This window comes from Delphinus delphis, chromosome 13 (assembly GCF_949987515.2).
Source record: "Delphinus delphis chromosome 13, mDelDel1.2, whole genome shotgun sequence".
In the NCBI taxonomy this organism is placed as follows: domain Eukaryota; kingdom Metazoa; phylum Chordata; class Mammalia; order Artiodactyla; family Delphinidae; genus Delphinus; species Delphinus delphis.
In genome coordinates this window covers 41,807,313-41,825,351 of record NC_082695.1, presented here as the reverse complement: position 1 = coordinate 41,825,351, position 18,039 = coordinate 41,807,313, and positions in this window count along the sequence as shown.

The following is an 18,039-nucleotide window of genomic DNA, read 5'->3' as shown; positions in this document are numbered from 1 at the left end:
TGAGGATGAGCAAACTGCAGGTCTGAGAAGTTGAACAATTTGTCCAAGAATATACAACCGTGTGAGAAATGACTAGAGAAGTTAGTATTTCCCCAGTATGTAGCAGGGATGTTCAAGCCTCCCATAGTGTGTCCTACAAAAATGTTGCCACAGTTCTTTTCAATGTCTACATTATAATAATTGAGCACTTATCCTTTTGGAGTTCAGTTCCTTTAATGGGATAATCCCCTCTTACATTTTTGGGTCTCCCCAGGGGAGGCTAACATCCTCCCCCATCTGTTACCGCTGACGCGTGCGCTCCTCAGCCAGCACTCCCACTGCAGCCTGCTGCTTCTGTTCCTGCTCACGACGCTGTGACACCCAGTGCGGGCCGCCTCCTGCCATCTCAGGCTCTCCCTCTCTCCTGAGGTTACCCCTCACTTCCTGGTACTGCTCTGTGCTAGGAATGGGTCTAGGCCTTCCCTTTAAACTTCCCATTATGACAGCTGAGACTAAATTATAATATTTAACAAGATTTTACTGAAGGCTAGGCATGAGAAGAAAATGACAACATAGAGAAATTTAAAACCAAATACTAGGTAAGACCCCTCTCAGGAGGCATGAGTCTAAGCCCCTCCATATATATCTCTTTGAGGGGACTTCTCTGCCCTGGTCTTTTCTCATGTCCTTTTGGGAGTGATTTTTATCATCTCTCTCTTCTCTGGGGTGCAGGTTCCCAACTTTCCCAACTCCCTGTCAGAGAAAGAGATATTTTCCTCTCCTAAAATGAACCCCTTAGGGGCCACCAACTGAACTTTCATTTACTGTCTCATGATCTCCCTTTATGTAAAACCATACACTGGTGGTGTCTGCTTTCCCCAGGGAATCCCACAGGGCAGGGTCTTCCCCTATGGCCCCAGAACAGAATTGTATACCATAAGTCTCAGGTAACTCCTAAGAAGGGACAGAAAGTTGCAGTGTTTGCTGAAGAATATCAAATCCAGGTGCTTGCCATTTAAAAACAGTTTTTTAGAATCTCTGTTCCTTAAGGGTTTAAAAATCATGGGGTCCTAGCTCTGTCAGTGTTACCTTATTAGATTAAATATTTCTAACTGCAATAACAACAAAACAAAGTGCATCCAGTAATACAGAGAAATGCTGATTTGATTAAAATATTCTTTAGATAAAATATTCTTTAGAGTTTTTTTCAGATTAAAAGAATAGATGTTTTACAGTCATTTTTATATGTGTATATAGTCCATGAATGATAGCAATAATATTAAATGCCTATTACTGAGTTCCTAGTGTGTACTAGGTATTGTACTAAGCACCTTATATATGTGTATGTTTCATGTAACACAATAATCCTTTGAAATGCAAGAATTAATATCCTTACTTCAAAGACAAGGAGATTAAAGTTCAGAGATCCTGAGTGATTTGTGCAAGGTCACACAGCCAATCAACAGTGGTGTCAGGATTTGAAAATAATGTGGTCCATCAGGTCTTGATGGACCAAAACCCAGGCAATTTCTACTACATCCTCATCATTACAACTGACAATGCAATCATCATGCCCTTTGGGCAGCTATTTTGTTTAGGACTGTGCTTACCAGTGCCTACTGAGCACTTGAAATGCAGCTTGTTCCAACTGAGATGTGCTTTTAGTACAAAATACACATCAGCTTTCTAAGACTTAGTACAAGAATAAATAACGTAAAAAAAATCACAGCAGCTTTTTATATTGATTACATGTTAAAATGACAATATTTTAGACAGATTGGATGAAATAATTTATTATTAAAATTAACTTTAGCTGTTTCTTCTTATCATTCTTAATATGCCTACTAGAAAACTTATAATTGCACAGTTGGTTCACACCATATTTCTGTTGGCCAGCACTGATCTGGAAGCTTTAGCTTGATGAAGCATTTGGACTAAGGTGACTCAAATGCAATACAGGGTTGTTTTCCTTTTTTTAAATTAACAGCTTAAAGGGACATGACCTTACTTTTGCATGACCTTACTTTTGAAGCAAGAACCTTTTGTTTTAGGACTCAAATTTTTATGTTTACAGGCATGTGTTCACACTGTCTGTTGCAAATGATTGTTTCAGTGAAATAAGCTTCCCCGTAAATGCAAAACTAAGACACAGTTAAAGACAATCCCATCAGCCACTGTTTTGGAGTGAACACTGGGTTTTAGCAAATGCATGGCTGGAATGACCAATTGCTGAAATCTAGAGGGTTGGAGAGGGGCATTGCTCATCTAATTTGTTTTGCCTTATACCAACCATTTCTTCATAAACTTTAAAAAGGAGACAGCCTTTTAGATATCGGCGTATGGACTATGTTAAGTATATTGATTTTTATTAAGGTATAATCATTTTGTTGCCAGAAATTTGAGCAACATTTGGGCCTCCATGCCGGAGACCAGGAGCCAGAAAGTTTGAAGTTCACTTTGTATCTCAGAGGGCAGAAGCCGTCAGCCCTGGGTGCACATAAGAAAAGAGCCTTTAAAACACATGGTACCCTCCACCACCTCCACCACCACTTCTCAGCTCTAACGACCATGGAAACTGTTGTCATTGGCTTACAGAGTAGAATCTGAGAGGAAACAATTGTTTTTCATATTTCAAAATAAATTGAAGAGACGTTGTTTTCCTGAAATGCCCTTGACCCTGAGAAGAGAGGAAGGAATTGGGGTTCCATGCAGATTTGGTTTAAATCAACCTCACTAGAGTAATCAAAGCCACCCAAGAAACAGGGTTAGAATATCAGTCAAGAATTGTAGTTAAGAAGATAACCTGTCCCAACACTTCCTTCTTTCCCAGGTCTATGGGAGGCATGCATGGGTCTGAATCTGAGGAATATTTTCTTCACTTCAAATTAAGTTGGCATTGATTTGACCAAGAGATCCAGACACCTGCTCAGCAGTCCAACACCTAGTCTAGCCTGGCATTTGTCAGCAGTGACCTTCCAAGGAGGAGGATGATAGCCCACATAGCTTGTCAGACTCCACTGAGTAAAGGTTCAAAGAATGTGTCCCCTTCCCTTTTTTTGTTTTTTGTTCTCACACCCTGGCCTGCAAAATCTTGCACAGCTTTTTCTTGTTCCAGTAACTGCTCAAGCGTGTAATAAGTTGAGTTCCAATGAATGGGGACCTCCTGTTTTAGGTGATGTTTCAGCAAGTTGCTTTTCAGCTGGAACTGGGTCAGGAATATTTTTTTGCTCAAACATTGACAGAATGGCTGAAGTGTTCACATTTTCTGTGTCATCACCAAGGTATTTGTAAGTGTTCCTGTTATGATGCAGAAAATCATTTTTGAGGATGTTTAAGGAATAAGGGCAGCACAGCATAAAAAGGAAATCTTCCACAGTACTAGCTGCTTTCTAAGAACATCCTGAGGGGTGGTAGCAGAAGAGAAGAAGAGATGTAAGAATGTAAGGGAGGCCATACGACGGGGTTCCCATTTCCTCAACATGCTAAGTGTTGCCTATGTGTTCTAATGAAGTTCTCTAGCAAGTAAAAATGCCTTTGACAATATTAGTAGTTCCTGAGGAGAAATGGATCTTGCCTCATCTGCAGGAAGTTTCATTTTCCTCGCAGATGTTTCTGTACTGACTGTCTTAGTCCATTTGGGCTGCTATAAAAAAATACCAGAAACTGAGTGGTTTATAAACAACAGACATTTATTTCTCAAAGTTCTGGATGCTGGAAAGTCCAATATCAAGGTGCTGGCAGATTCAGTGTCTGGTGAGAGCCCACTTTCTGGTCTGTAGACAGCTCATGTTCTGGTATGTCCTCACATGGCAAAAAGGGGCATGGGAGCTCTCTGGGGTCTCTTTTATAAGGGCACTAATCCTATCATGGGGGGGGGCCTCGACCTCATTACCTAATCACCTCCCAAAGGCCCCACCTCCAAATAGCATCACCTTTGGGGTTAGGATTTCAGCATACAAATTTTGGGAGAACACAGACCTTCAGCCCAGAGCACTGATTATTGCATTATTTGGTTCTGTTGATACAATTTACCCAATATACTACCTATTCAATAAGAATTCACCAGACTCAGAGTTATTTATCATGTTTACAAGGGCAGTATATTACATTTAATCTGTTCATTGAATTAAAAAAAAAACAAACCAGGGCTTCCCTGGTGGCGCAGTGGTTGAGAGTCCGCCTGCCGATGCAGGGGACACGGGTTCGTGCCCCGGTCCGGAAAGATCCCACATGCCGCAGAGCGGCTAGGCCCATGAGCCACGGCCGCTGAGCCTGCGTGTCTGGAGCCTGTGCTCCGCAGCGGGAGAGGCCACAACAGTGAGAGGCCCGCGTACCGCAAAAAAAAAAAAACCCAAACAAACAAACCAAAAAACGAAAAGCTAATGTTTTGGTGAAGACAATGAAAGAACCTTTATGCTATAGTTAGATAGATGATCTACAGCAAAGGTCTGGGGATAGTTCCAGCCAGGATCCTGCCCTCTGCAATTTCACTCAGGGAATGCAAGCCACAGAGTCAGAGCAGCAGAGAGGAAAAGGGCAAACGAGGAAAGAAAGCTGAAGAGAGAGGACAGGAGAAATCCAAGTGTGAAGAACAGAGTGGGCAAGTGGCCTAGAGAAAGGTATAAATCAGAGAGAGAGAGTGAAAAATGAGAGGAGATCTGGAAAGAGGAAATAAAGAAAAAAGTGGAAGAAAAGTACTAAATGGAAGTCAGGAAAGGAAGCACATGGTTTTGAAACAATCAGGCAGGATTGCCAGCTGTCAATTTGATTTTTTTGCCTGGCAGAGAAGCCTTCTTATGCCTTTACACCTCTTAGCTGTAGGGGTCTAAGCCTGGAGGCAGGTCTCATACAGCCAGGTCCTGGCTGGTTTGAGGCTGGGGGATGTGCTCTGGAGAATGTGCTCTGGAGACTTGAGTGTACGCTCAAGAATCTTTGGGTTTCTAGACAGGCCTTCCTTCACGCATAGCTCTTACACACATGCCGTGGCCAGCAGGGCAGAAGGGGCCTCAGCATGCCCCTGTCCCCATACACAGATGAGTCGCTCACTGCTCTCCAGCTGGTCCCCTTGAATCCTGGGCACAGCTGTTGAGACTGCAGATTATAATTCACTCTGAAGGCATCCTGTCTATGACCTAACTAGGTGATGACCCAATCTACCCAGAGACAGCTGCAGCTTCTGGGACCACATATGAAGGAAGTTGCTGTGGACACTCTTTTCTTAGTGGCAGAGAAGAATTGTTCACTCGCCTGCATGAAAACACGCTCTAACTCACCACCCCCAACCCCAGCACCTAGGAAACCACGTTTAGGAAACTGACACTGATATCCTTGAATGTCGATCTAACACATCTGGCTCTTTAGGCTGTGTGTGTGTGTGTGTGTGTGTGTGTGTGTGTGTGTGAATGTGTGCATGCAATAATGCATACATTTTTCAACAACAAATTCTTCCTATATCGGTCTGCACTGAGTTATCTCCAAGAGGGCAATGGCTGTTGACCAGTTGATTTTGGTTCATCTATAGCAGGTAGCAGCCATCGCCACACAGCCTGCTATCCTTCTCTCCTGAATTAGCAGGGAAAGGCTGAATTTCAAACTAACCTGTGGGCAGTTCTGATTTCCCTGTTGTCCTTTTTGCTGACCAGCTGCCAGTCATTCCCCTTATGTCTGGTTTTCCTGGATCCTCGGCAGTGTAGGAAATATGCTAACAGTAGTATTCGTTGACTTCACTCCATTACCACTATAGGTCAGCCAAGAATGATCAGATTCCATGGGAATTACAAACGATGTCTGTGGAAGGCAGAATTCTAAGAAGACCCTTAATGACTCATGTCCTTGAATATGAGTGGGAACTGTAACCTGGTTCTAACAAATAGAATATGGAAAAAGTGATGGGACAGTACTGCTGCGAACAGGTTGCCTTCTATGGCAAAGGTGAAAAGATTCTGCAGATGTAATTAAGCTCTATTCAGTTGACTTTATGTTAAAAAGAAAATTATCCTGAGTGGGCCTGACCTAATCTGGTGAAGCCTTGAAAAGAGAATCTAGAGGTCAGAGATGGAAGAAATAAATTTCTCTCCTCCTGGCCTTGAAGAAGTAAGACACCATAAGCTCTACAGCTTCAAGGAAATGAATCGTTAACAACCATGTGAGCTTGGAAGGGGCCCCTCACCCTAGAATGAGACTCTAGCCTTTGGCTGAAAACTTAATTGCAGCCTTGAGCAGAGACTCCACAACCCAGGAGTCACACCCAGACTCCTAACCCATGGAAACTGTGAGAAAACAGATGTGTGTTGTTTTAAGCCAGTGAGTTTGTGGTAACTTGTTACAAAGCAATAGAAAATGAATACAGCATCCCCTAAGAAAGATAGTATAGCTCTCCTTAGATTAACCTGCACAGTCACTAACTACCATTTGTGACTAGTAATAACTAATCTATGGAGCACTTACTCTGCCAGAAACGTGTTCAGGGCTTTGTGTACATTTTCTCTAATGCTCATAACCACCCAGCAAGGCAGATCTTATTTTACAGCTGAAGATAGCAAGACTTAGCAGTGGTCAGTGGTTTTCCCAAAAGAGTGGAGCCATGATTCAAACTCAGCTTTCTCTAAGAAGCCTGGGCTTCCCTGCCCACCGTGCTAGACCATTCAGGCCTATATTTGGTAGCTGACGAATGTTTCTTTATTCGTAGGGCCCGCCTACCATTATTTACCACTGGACCACAGAGATTCTTCCAAAATCAGTGCTTTCTGAGAACCCTTCTTGGGGCGAGCCCTTTCAAGGGAGAGAGAGCCTTGACTGTGGTTGTGCAAAGAGGCTAATAACTGTCTAAGTCTCAGAACACACCTGACCACCCACAGAGGGTCATCCATTCGCTTGCATTTATTTACTTGCTTGGCAAAGAAACACATCCCAATGAAGAAACCTAAAGAATAGTTGCTGAGGGGGAAAGTCAGATTTCCTAAAGTGTTCAAAAGAGGGTTTCCTTGTGATTATGCTCATTAAGGAAAACTGTCTTATTCTGGATAAAATGGAATGAGTCCATAAATCTGTGTAGGATGGGTTTAAATGATGCCTCCTGTTCGTTAGTCAGGAAAAAGTCCTCAGTTAGGTCTAGTAAATTTTCTCCAAGTTCACATTCTTGACGGTGGTCATGAAACAGAGCATCCAGTTTTCATATCTCCCCGGCAACTGCAGGTGCAAGTAGAAAACTTCCCTGAGCGCCGCAAATACTAATGGCATGTCTACGGTGTGCCTGACACTTTTCCAAGAGCCGGCGGCACAGTGAGGGACAACAGAAGCAAAGACCCTGCCTCCTGGAGCTTTTGCTTTAGTTGGGGCCATGGGTAATAAACAGGAATCTGTGCTGCAACATCAGGATCAGCTGCCTGCTTTGTTGGAGACCTGAGGCAGGGGGTGGGCGTGGGCACGGGGAGCAGCTTGGAAGATTCTGCAGCAATCCCATCCGGGTGAGAGAAGGTAGTGGCTGAGGCAAGCGCACAGCAGCGGATGCAGAAAGAAATACTTGGGAATGATTGATGTGGACTCGTGGAAGCCTGTTGCTGAGGAAAGGTGTCACAGCAGCTTCAAGAGGCCTGCCAGGGGATCAACAGCTTGTGGATGAGAGGACAGCGGTCACGGGTGAAGTCAAAGCAGATGCAGCTCCCTCCACCTTAGTCACACACACAGGGGTCCTGTCCTCCTGCAGACTGAGCCCACAGGCAGGGATCAGCAGCTGCTGGCCTCCAGGTGTTTGCTTGGAGGAGGCTGTTTACAGACTTAAAATTCAGTTTGAATTGAAGCAGTTTCCCCAGTAGCAGAAATCACAGTGCAGGTTTCTCTTCTGACAACTGAACAACCATGTTAGAGGAAAATTTCATGGTGAATATTTAACACAAACATGAAATCACTATGATTCCAGTACATGCCAGCGTAACCAGGTTCCAGGTTTCAGCCAGAATTTTATACTTTTGGTGGGAGTACAGAGAAAGGGAGGAGGGGCCCAAGATGAAGCTTGATATGTGGATTGTTATCCTTTGGCACCTTCATTTTTAACTAGACATAGGTTGCCTTTTTAGTACAAACTCTGCAGTCCTTTACCACATCTTTACACCTGAGATACTCTGTTGCTGAAATGCCGCCTTTTTATAACCTTCCCAAATTTTGGAACCATGTGAAGTACCGTGATGGACCTCAGAGGTTATGCAATCCCATCCTCACGTGGTCCCACCCAGGTCTCTACTTGAACCCCTCCTGTGTCAGGGAAGCTTCTTTTTTCCTGTGGTATCCCTTCTATTTGTTTTAACCATTAAAGAATGCTTCCTTATGCTGAGTCCCAACCTGTTTTTCTGTAATTCCCACTCATTCCTCCCAGTTCTTTCTTTGGAAGATAACTTTTACTTACAAACTAAAAAGTAGAAAGCAAAGTACTATTCTTGTTCTCACATCTGATTCTGCTTTTTGTTTATAAACCAGGAAACCTTTGAAAACGTGTGGAAGAGGAATGATTAGGGTTGGCATTAAATGCTTAAGTTTCTAAATTGTCTTAGAAGTCTCATCAAATTAAATCAAATCTGTGGTGTTAAGTGACAGCAAAAGGAGCTTAGATCAGTCAAAGGGAGCTGGAATGGGATTTTATTTTTCACTCCCAAGGTGGTTGTCAGCTAATATTGTTCCTGAGGTGAGCTTAGGTCACTGTTGTAAGTTTACATTCAGGGTTCCCAAGCCAAAAAATGTCCTTGGAAGAAACCCTTTCCCTTTTGTTAAATACAAAATAAACAGATGTCCCACTGAGATGGACCTCCTCCTTCCCCAGCCTCCCTGCAATACAGGAGCTGCTGGGACAGAATTTACTCCAATGGTTCAGATACATATTGCTGAGAAAACTGTAGATTTCTTAGAATGGTAATTGATGGAAGCAAAACTTTGCTGGGGAGGGGTCCAGAAAAATAGCCTATCACAGAGGAAAGAGACGAGAGGACAGGAAAGGAAAGGAGAGGAGAAGAAAAGAATGGAGCACAAGGATCATATTTATAAAGATTTCCCCCCAATTTATGGAGATTTCCAGCAAATTCAATTTATTTCAACAGAATGTGGGACAGATAATATTATATATACTTATATATGTGTGTAGAAATATATACCTCTGTGTGTGTGTGTCTGTGTCTGTGTGTGTGTGTGTGTGTGTGTGTGTCTATTACCTGTGATGGTGGAGGTAGTGGGGTGGAGGTGCTGTATTTAGGATTAGGTGTTTTGGTTATCCATGTGACAATGCTTTCATAAAACAGACTCAATAGTTTTTGTTTGTATATTTAATCATTTCTTAGAAATTCTAGGTATTAAGTCACCATATACATCACACATGTTCCGCATGTCCAGATGACCAGTGGGATTGTGACAGAGCATCATCCCTTCTCTTAAGCCCTGCTGGGTTCAGAACAGAGACATTCTTTCTCCATGGAATCAGTGTGTATGTCAGTTGTCCTGCTTACCTTGACCTTCATGTTAGGTGAAGCTTTTATTGCTGTTTAAACAAAGATGCTGAGGGTAAACCATTTTATCTTCAAGAAGCTTAGGAGGAACCATAAGGCATAGTATTTTGTCCTCAACGTAAATGCATCTCTCCGATGATTTACTAGCAGACGTATCTGGGTGACAGTAGATTTCTAAATTGAGTATTCTGCCTGAGGAATGGCCTCTGATGTGCATTAAGATCTTTATTGTAACAAACACACCTCTCAATTTGTGTGGCTCTACTCCCTGATTATATTATGCAGCAATCTTTAGGACAATTGTCAGACTGTAGCTTGCTAGCTGAGCAGTCAGAGTAAATGAATATTTCTTGGCACAAACCTTACTTACTTCCTTAGTCAAGGAAAAATTTTTAAGGCATCTGAGAGGGATGTGTCTGATGCTTTTTAAGATTAGTCTTAAAAAGACTCTGGTCTTTTTTTCTAAGTGCCACATCATTTAAGACATTTTCTCCTCCTAGCTCTAGTTGCTGTTATCCTTGTGTGAAAGAAATAGACTTCTGATAGGTGCAGACATATTGTCCTAGGGACTCCTTCCACTACAAGATCCCTCCCTCCCTTGTTTCCTCCTTCCTTCTTTCCACAAACATTTATGAGTGCCTAATAAGTGTCAGTTGCTGTGCTAGGTGATGGTATCCAGTGACAACCAAAGCTAATACAATGCTGCCTTCTTTGAGCCTACAAAACAGTGTGACATCAGCTCGACTTGCTGGCCTCTCTCCCTCCCTATCTCTCTGTCAGAGGTCTAAACTTAGCTTCAAGCTCTGGACCTCATAGCCATAAAAAACTGACTTGTTACTGGACTCTGCTGGATTATCTCATACATCTATATACTAGTGTGGTAATGGGTTGATGTGTTTCACTTTTAGGAATCCCATTTGTATTTTTGTCAAGACCAGTCCTGCTTTAAAAGTGTGGTTAGACTGACTATAGGACATCCTAAGTTTAATTCTGAAAGCCTAGTCCTTCAGTGGAATCTGCAGTGCTTGGTTAAAGGCAACAAAATTGCTTTTAAATCCCAAGGAAACACTTTACCCTTGAAATATGTTCTATTTCTGACTAACTGGGTGTTTTTAATTATTCCATTTTATCTCCATAATTGGTTTAATGGCCATAGCTCTTTGTTTCATTTTTTTAAAATGGTTTCCCTAGAATGTACAATATACCTCTTTAATTTGTCACACCCTACCTCATACAATCCTGGAGCACTTCATGTGGAGCATAAGGCACTTAACAGTATTTTGATTTATCCCTCACATCCTTTTTGCTATTTTTGTCATACATTTTACTTCTACATATGTTAACAAACCCTGTAATATATGGTTATTATTTTTGGCTTAAAGAGTTAATTATCTTTTAAAGAGATTAAAAAATGAGAAAATTGTTTTTTTGTAAGATGTCTTGTATGTTTCCCATAAATTTATTATTTCAGATGTTCTTCATTCCTTTGTGTAGATCCAAATTTCAATCTAGTTTAATATCCTTTTGCCTGAAAAATTTCCTTTAACAAATTTTTTTTTAGCACAACTCTACTTATGGTGAATTCTCTCTGCTTTTTTTCGTCTGATAAATTCTTTATTTTGCCCTTATTTTTGAAAGATGTTTTCACTGGATGTAGACTTCTTTCTAGAAGTTTAGATTGACTGTTTCCTTTCAACACTTAAAAGATGTCTTTCCATTGTCTTCTGGCTTACACAGTTTCTGAAAAGAAGTCTGCCTTAATTCTTATCTTTGTTTTTCCGTATGTAGTGTGTCTTTTTTTTTCACTGCTTGATTTTTAAGATTTTTCTCTTTATTACTGGTTTTCAGTTATTTGATTATGATGTGCTTTGTGTGATATTCTGCTTGGGGTTCATCACAGTTATCATATCTGTAAGTTTACAGTTGTACATCCCATTGGAAAATTTGGGCCATTATTTCTTTTTCTCTTCTTCTCAAATATTTTTATCATTTTGTCCCTTTCTCCCATTTCCTTCTGGTATTCCAGTTACATGTAGGTTAGGCTATTTGATATTTTCCCACAGGCCACTGAGACTTTTTTTTTTTTCAGTCTTTTTTTTTTTTTTTCCTGTGCACTTCATTTTGTTTAGCTTTTACTGTTGTCTTCAAGGTTAATAATCTTTCTTTTGCAGTATCTAATCTGTTGTTAATTCCTTCCAGTGTATATGTTTCATATCTTACATTGTATTTTTTATTTTTCATTTGTGGAAGTTCTAATTGGGTCTTTCTTTCCTTATTGTGTTCATGTTTTTCTTTATCTCCTTGAGCATATGGAAAATTTTGAACAGCTGTCTTAATTCCATTTATCTGTGCTAATCATATCTTTCATTTCTGGATCTGTTTCTATTGAATGATTTTTATTGTGGTTATGGGGTTTTTTTCCTTGCTTCTTGTGTATCTAGTTTTACTCACAGTTGAACACTGTAACTTTTATATTGCTATGCACCATACCTTTTTGTATTCCTTTAAAGAGTGATAGACTTTGTTCTGACACACAGTTACGTTAATTAGGCTAAGGTGATATTTTTAAGACCTGTTTTTAAACTTGATTAGGGCAAGTCTAGAGCAGCTATTATTATGGGGCCAATTTAGCTCCATTTCCAAGCTGTGGCCTTTCTAAGCAGAAGTTAACTGAATTCTCAGCCCTGTGTAAATTCTGGGATTTGTTTATCTTATAGCTACCCAATAACTTTTCTTTCCTCTGAAGTTGTTCTTTGCTGGTCTCATGGGGTATTGACCTGTGCATAAACAGATCAATCAAAGCTTTAAGGGGACGCCTATGCAGATTTCTGGAATTTTTTCTCTGCATATCTTCCTTTGTCCTGAAAATTCTAGCTGCTCTGGCTTTCCTGAACTCTGGTCAATGTTTTCTTAACTCTATGGAGAACTTCAGGCTTTGTTTGAGTTTTCATTCCTTGGCCTGGAAACTGCCTCCAGGTTGCAAGCAGGGGCAATCATAAGGCTCATCATGTGCTTTTTCTTTGTATCATTTTTCTCAGGGATCACAGTTTTTCATTGTCTCTGTTCAATGTCAGAAAGCAGTTATTTAATATGTTTTGTTTTAATTTATGTTGTTTATGTTTCTGTAGTAATTACTCCTTCATGAGGGGGAAATTGAATGATATATTACATTTTAAAACCTGTGGCAGATGCAGTTAGTTGTGAAAAAAATGGAACAATTTTATTTTCTTCCATTTGTAAAAGGACATTATAACAGAAGTTTCAGTCAAGACCCTTAGAAGATAGATATAAAATATCAATATGAGTCAGAAGGCAGATTTCTCTGTAGAATGTGATAAAAATGAAATAACTGAAAACCAGTTTTATGACTGTTAAGATCCATGTGGTGTGTATATAGGAATGTATAATAGAGATTGAGAATGCATGAGGGAAGGGTGTAGTAACTGCTAATAGATGAGCCAAAGGAGAGGTGGTTGTATTGCAATGCCTGTTTTCTTAGAATTTTCCAGGGTAAAGAATGCATGAGTGCTCCCTATGGGCCAGATGTGGGATACTCATGAGAAAATGGAAATGAGAGAGGATTTAACACAAGACTGAAGTTTGACTATATTGTGGAGCTGAGCATTCTAATTATGAATTGAGGCAGTGTGACATAAGTGATGAGAAAATTCTGCCTACTCGAGTTTTTTTTAAATTATATTTAGAAGAACTAGCACCAGTGAACACATATAAGAGATCAGTGGTTTGTAAAATAAAGTTCTTTAACCAGTGGGTCATGCTTATTCTATATACTTGACAACAGAACTTTAAAGATTGTCAGTGTGCCCATCCCTAAGGGGTGACTTCACCCCATTTCATGGACATCCTCTTTTCTCAAAGACTGAGAGAGGTTAAGGAACAGTTCTGAACAATGAGAAGTAAAGGAAAGTCTACTTGGAAAAATTTTGCTTCCTGATAAAAGGGGAATATGAGAGAGGAACTCTCACTAGCAACAACTCTTGCCTTTGCATCCTGATTTGAACATGATTGTGTTTAGAGCAGTGGCAGCCGTCTTGTGACCATGAGGCAACAAATTTAAGGACAAAAAGTTAGCATGCTGAGGCTGGCAGGAGGGTTGACTGCAAGGTTAAGTACTTGTTACAAGAATGGCATCAGTGCTGATAAACTCAACCTCCTCATGCAGAAGAAGGCTCAGTGCAAACCCAAGGTCCCATGATCAGTGATAGTGGCAGTGGAACTTATTTTCCTACTAGATCATTCAAGATTTTGTTTAGAGTATGTTTTCTGGAAACTAACCTCAAGCCTTATTTTCACCCCTTCTATCATTCTGTAAGTTACCCAGTATCCTTATGGTAGTATTATCTTCTCATTAATCAATAAGAGTCAACTCCTTTTACTTGCCGTTGAGGACCTTGATGGATACAAAGCATATAGAATTTCTCATATATTGGCCATTTGGGTCAAGAGCCAAGTGTTCTACGTGTGTTGAAAAGAGCTGTGACTCAGGACCAGAAATCTGGCTAACCTTCCTGGTTTAGGTGGCATACTAAATTGGCAACAGCCATAGTGTCAGGGAAACCATCTCTTGAGATGTCTCAAGAGATAAGAAGTAACAAATGGCTCTACTGTTTACTTCTTGACTAATTTTGAATTTGTGCTGCCATATATGGCTGTTGCAGTGGCCTCAGGTTCTAAACAAAGTGTGGCCAAGACTATTTCCTCTCTCTAAGTGTAGTATGTTGCATCATTGAACGTACTCTTTTAAATTCATAGGGTAATATGATTAATGTGATCCTTGTGGTATTTACCCACACAGCAACTGTGACTTTGTCATACTTGTGAATAGTACTTTTGTTTGTGAGTTTATTTGTAAACCCTCCTTCTTATAAGGTAGTAGATATATCTATACTGTCCTGACATTTGTGACTGTGGAACCCAGAGATGCTGTCTTCGCTGTTGGCCAGTAGTCAGATCATCACAGTCCTGGACAGCTGAGAAATGGGAGGGATCACATGGCCATGTGGTGGGTGATGGGGACAGGAAGGCCAGCACCAACAGAGGCAATGGGGAAATTTACAGAAGAACCAAGTCTCTCATCTGAGAAGCTCTTCTGGTCAGGGCTTTCGGGGCCACCTGTGACTGGTACTTTCCAGACCTCTGGATCTGTTGGTGCTGGCATTTCACTCTGAGGAGGTAGGTTTGAAAATAGAGTGTGACACTATGGAGAGAGACCCTTGATGCTGTGGGTTTCACACAGCCACCCGACTGGGATGAATGATATCAGTGCCATGTCCCATGCTTCAGCAGTGATGGCCCATTCACTTTATTGTTTCTTGTTGTCACAGAAGTGGTTTGCTTTCTTTTCTTTCACACGTTCCTGAGTTTTCTGAGCATGGCATTTGGACTAAAGCCCTCAATATATATCCTGTTAGTGAGGGAGATTTTTCTTCTAATGCTATTGAAATTATAGCCCTGAACAATAGGGTAACAGTCATACACTGAGGCCGCATTAAATTATTAATTTTAAATAGTGGAAATGTTTCTGAAATTGGCTGGTACAATATATACATGCTGAGTATTCACTATATTATTACTTTTTGGCAGCGGGAGGGGCTGAGAAAATGGAAGAAAACAGTTCCAAAATCTCAGCAGTACATTATAGGAGCACTAAACACATACTTACACTTTAAAAAAAAGATCTAGAAAACGTAGTGGTGAGGGAGCTTTATCTGAGAAAGTTTACTTTGGAAGTAACTTAGTGACTAAATTATTATTATTGACACAAAGGTGATTTAAGAGAAAAACTCGGGTTTCCCTGGTGGCGCAGTTGTTGAGAGTCCGTCTGCCGATGCAGGGGACACGGCTTCGTGCCCTGGTCCGGGAAGATCCCACATGCCGCGGAGCGGCTGGGCCCGTGAGCCATGGCCGCTGAGCCTGCGCGTCCGGAGCCTGTGCTCCACAACGGGAGAGGCCACAACAGTGAGCGGCCCGCATACCGCAAAAATAAAAAAAAAATTAAAAAAATAAAAAAGAGAAAAACTCACTCCCTCAGTGCTTACAATAAGTTAGTTGATTTTTATCCAGAGCAAGGCCTCTTTCCTTCTTGGCCCACATTTCAGGGTTTGCTCTCCCTAGTTAATAACTTTGAAATAGCAAACTCTTTCTGAAAAGGTACCTTAAAGTCAGTGGTATCTGGTTAAGGTGGGAAGAAATGGACAAAGATCAAAGCTCTGACTCAAAGTTGCAAGATTGTGGGCTGCTTGTCCTGGCATCCCTGGCAGTCCCTGATTGGGAGTTTCGTCCACTGCTCCTGAGTGGGAGTACTCAGCCCAGTAAATCAGGGGCTGCTCCTCCAGGCACCAGAGTGGGGATGGGGAGGCCAGATGGAAGGAAGCGTGCTCGTCTCTGTCACCACTGGCTGGCTGCCATCACCCGGACACTCTGCACTCCTTGCCGAGGGAATGTCACTGTCCTGCCTGCATGATGGGCTGGCCATTCTCAGAGCCCTCCCAGGCAGGATGCAGCACTGCACCATGTTGTCATGGTTACTTATCCATCTCCCCAGAGTCGTGACATCAGTGTCTCCAAGGGGCACGAGCTCTACCTCATGCATATGCATGTGCTCGGCAGGGGCCTTGCCACATCTGAGCATCTTACAATATTTTAGTAGAAAATGGATAGAGAGGGAGGGAAAGGTGACATAGGGAATGAAAGTGAAGATGACAGGAGGGCACATTATTAAATGAAGGAACGAAGGTACCTGCTGGCCGTATAGGGAGAAGACATGAAGGGTTAATGCTGCGTTGGGATTCCCGGCTTTAAATTAACCATCTGCTTGGTCACACCAGGCTCTCACTCACATTTTCAGAGTTTTATACTTCTTAGATGACTTTCACAGATAATACCGCATTTCACTCTCAAAACAACCTGTGACAGCAATATGTCCAGGGAGACCATCAGTGTGTATCAGATGAGGAAACTGAGGCCAGAGAAGGTAGGCACCTTGGAAACTTCACGCAGTTAGCAATGGGGCTTGTACTGGAGGCCAGTTCTCTAAACTCCCAGCTCAAGATTCATTTTTGTTTCTCCAGCCTCTTAGGAATTGATAACTTCCAGCAGGCAGAGATTTTTCAGGGGACAGTATTAAATGACCCTCTTCTCCACTGACTGTGAGTTCTTCTTGAGTGAGCATATTGTTGGAATCATTTTTGTGTCTGCAGCACATCCCACATAGTAGGCACTTAATGAATATTGAGCTGAATAACTCTTCCTGTCTGATGGACCCCCAGGCTTCAAAAAAAAGCCAGCTGATCTACTGCTCTGCATTGCAAATGTACCAATGCCAAATTAGAAGTTAACATTTTCCAGTGATGTTTCAAGACTAGGCCATCTGGGGGTCCCCTCCAGTTAATGCAGGGCCACTTGAAGTGGGTGCCCCCTGTTCTCATCTAGACTGATAACCTATGTCACAGAGTCATCCTGTGACTGTGACAATCACCCACCTACCCTCCCCCCGCACACACATACACAGTGGAACAGTGCAGGAACCCTGTGCTCAGGTACAGACAGTAACAGAGGGAGCAGAAAACCCAACAAGTACAAGATTACTTAGTGCTGTGTAATTGTCACATCAGGGAAATCCTGCAGTTTGTCACAAGTTCTTTAACAGTTGAAGCGACGAAGCCAGAACCAGGAAAGGTAGACTAAATCAGAGATATTTCCGAAGTTAATGGCACACACGGGCTTGTTCATTGGAGAATTTGCCCCACTTATGTGAGGGCAGCTATGGCATTCGGGCCACAAACAAGCCCTGTGCTGTGAGACTGGGGATGCTGATACTGGTAATTTCCTGCTCAGGGGATGGATTTATAACAGACAGGTGGCATTTGTTGCCTTTGGGCTTCTGAGCACCACCAGCAGCAAGTGTCCACAGCAGAGATTCTGGGGGCTGAGAGGAGTGTCTCTTCTCTCACTACTCCCCTTGGGAGGGTCCATATCAGGGGAAAAGTGGTTCAGGTTTTCTGTGTTTCTCCTCTAAAGTGTGTCTTCTTGTGGTCTTTACTTCTAAACCCCAAAAGAAACTGGAACAAGGTTGGGCCCACCCTATTATTCCAGGTATCAATTGTACATCATAATCTGTCCCAACATTAGTAGCTTAAAACAACAGCTAATTTACTAGACTTCATAATTTTGTGATCAAGAATTTGGGCAAGGTTTGGCTGCACTACTCTCCTGCTCATGTGGCATTGACTGAGGCCACTTGGTGTCATTCAGCTGGTGGAGACCATAGCTTTGTTTCCATATCTGGGGCCTTGGTATGGAAGACTGGAAGGCTGGGCTCAGCTGGGAGTGTCAGCCAGATCCGCAACATGTTACATCCCAGCTTGGCCATATCAGGGTGGCTGGATATTTTCCATGGTGGCTCAGGGCTCCTAGAATAACTGTTTCAAAAGACCAAGGAGGACACTGCAAGTCTTCTTATAGTTTGGCCTCAGAAATTCAAGAACACCACTTCTGCTACATTCTCTACTGGTCAAATCACTAAGGCCAGCCCAGTGCAAGGGAAGGGGAT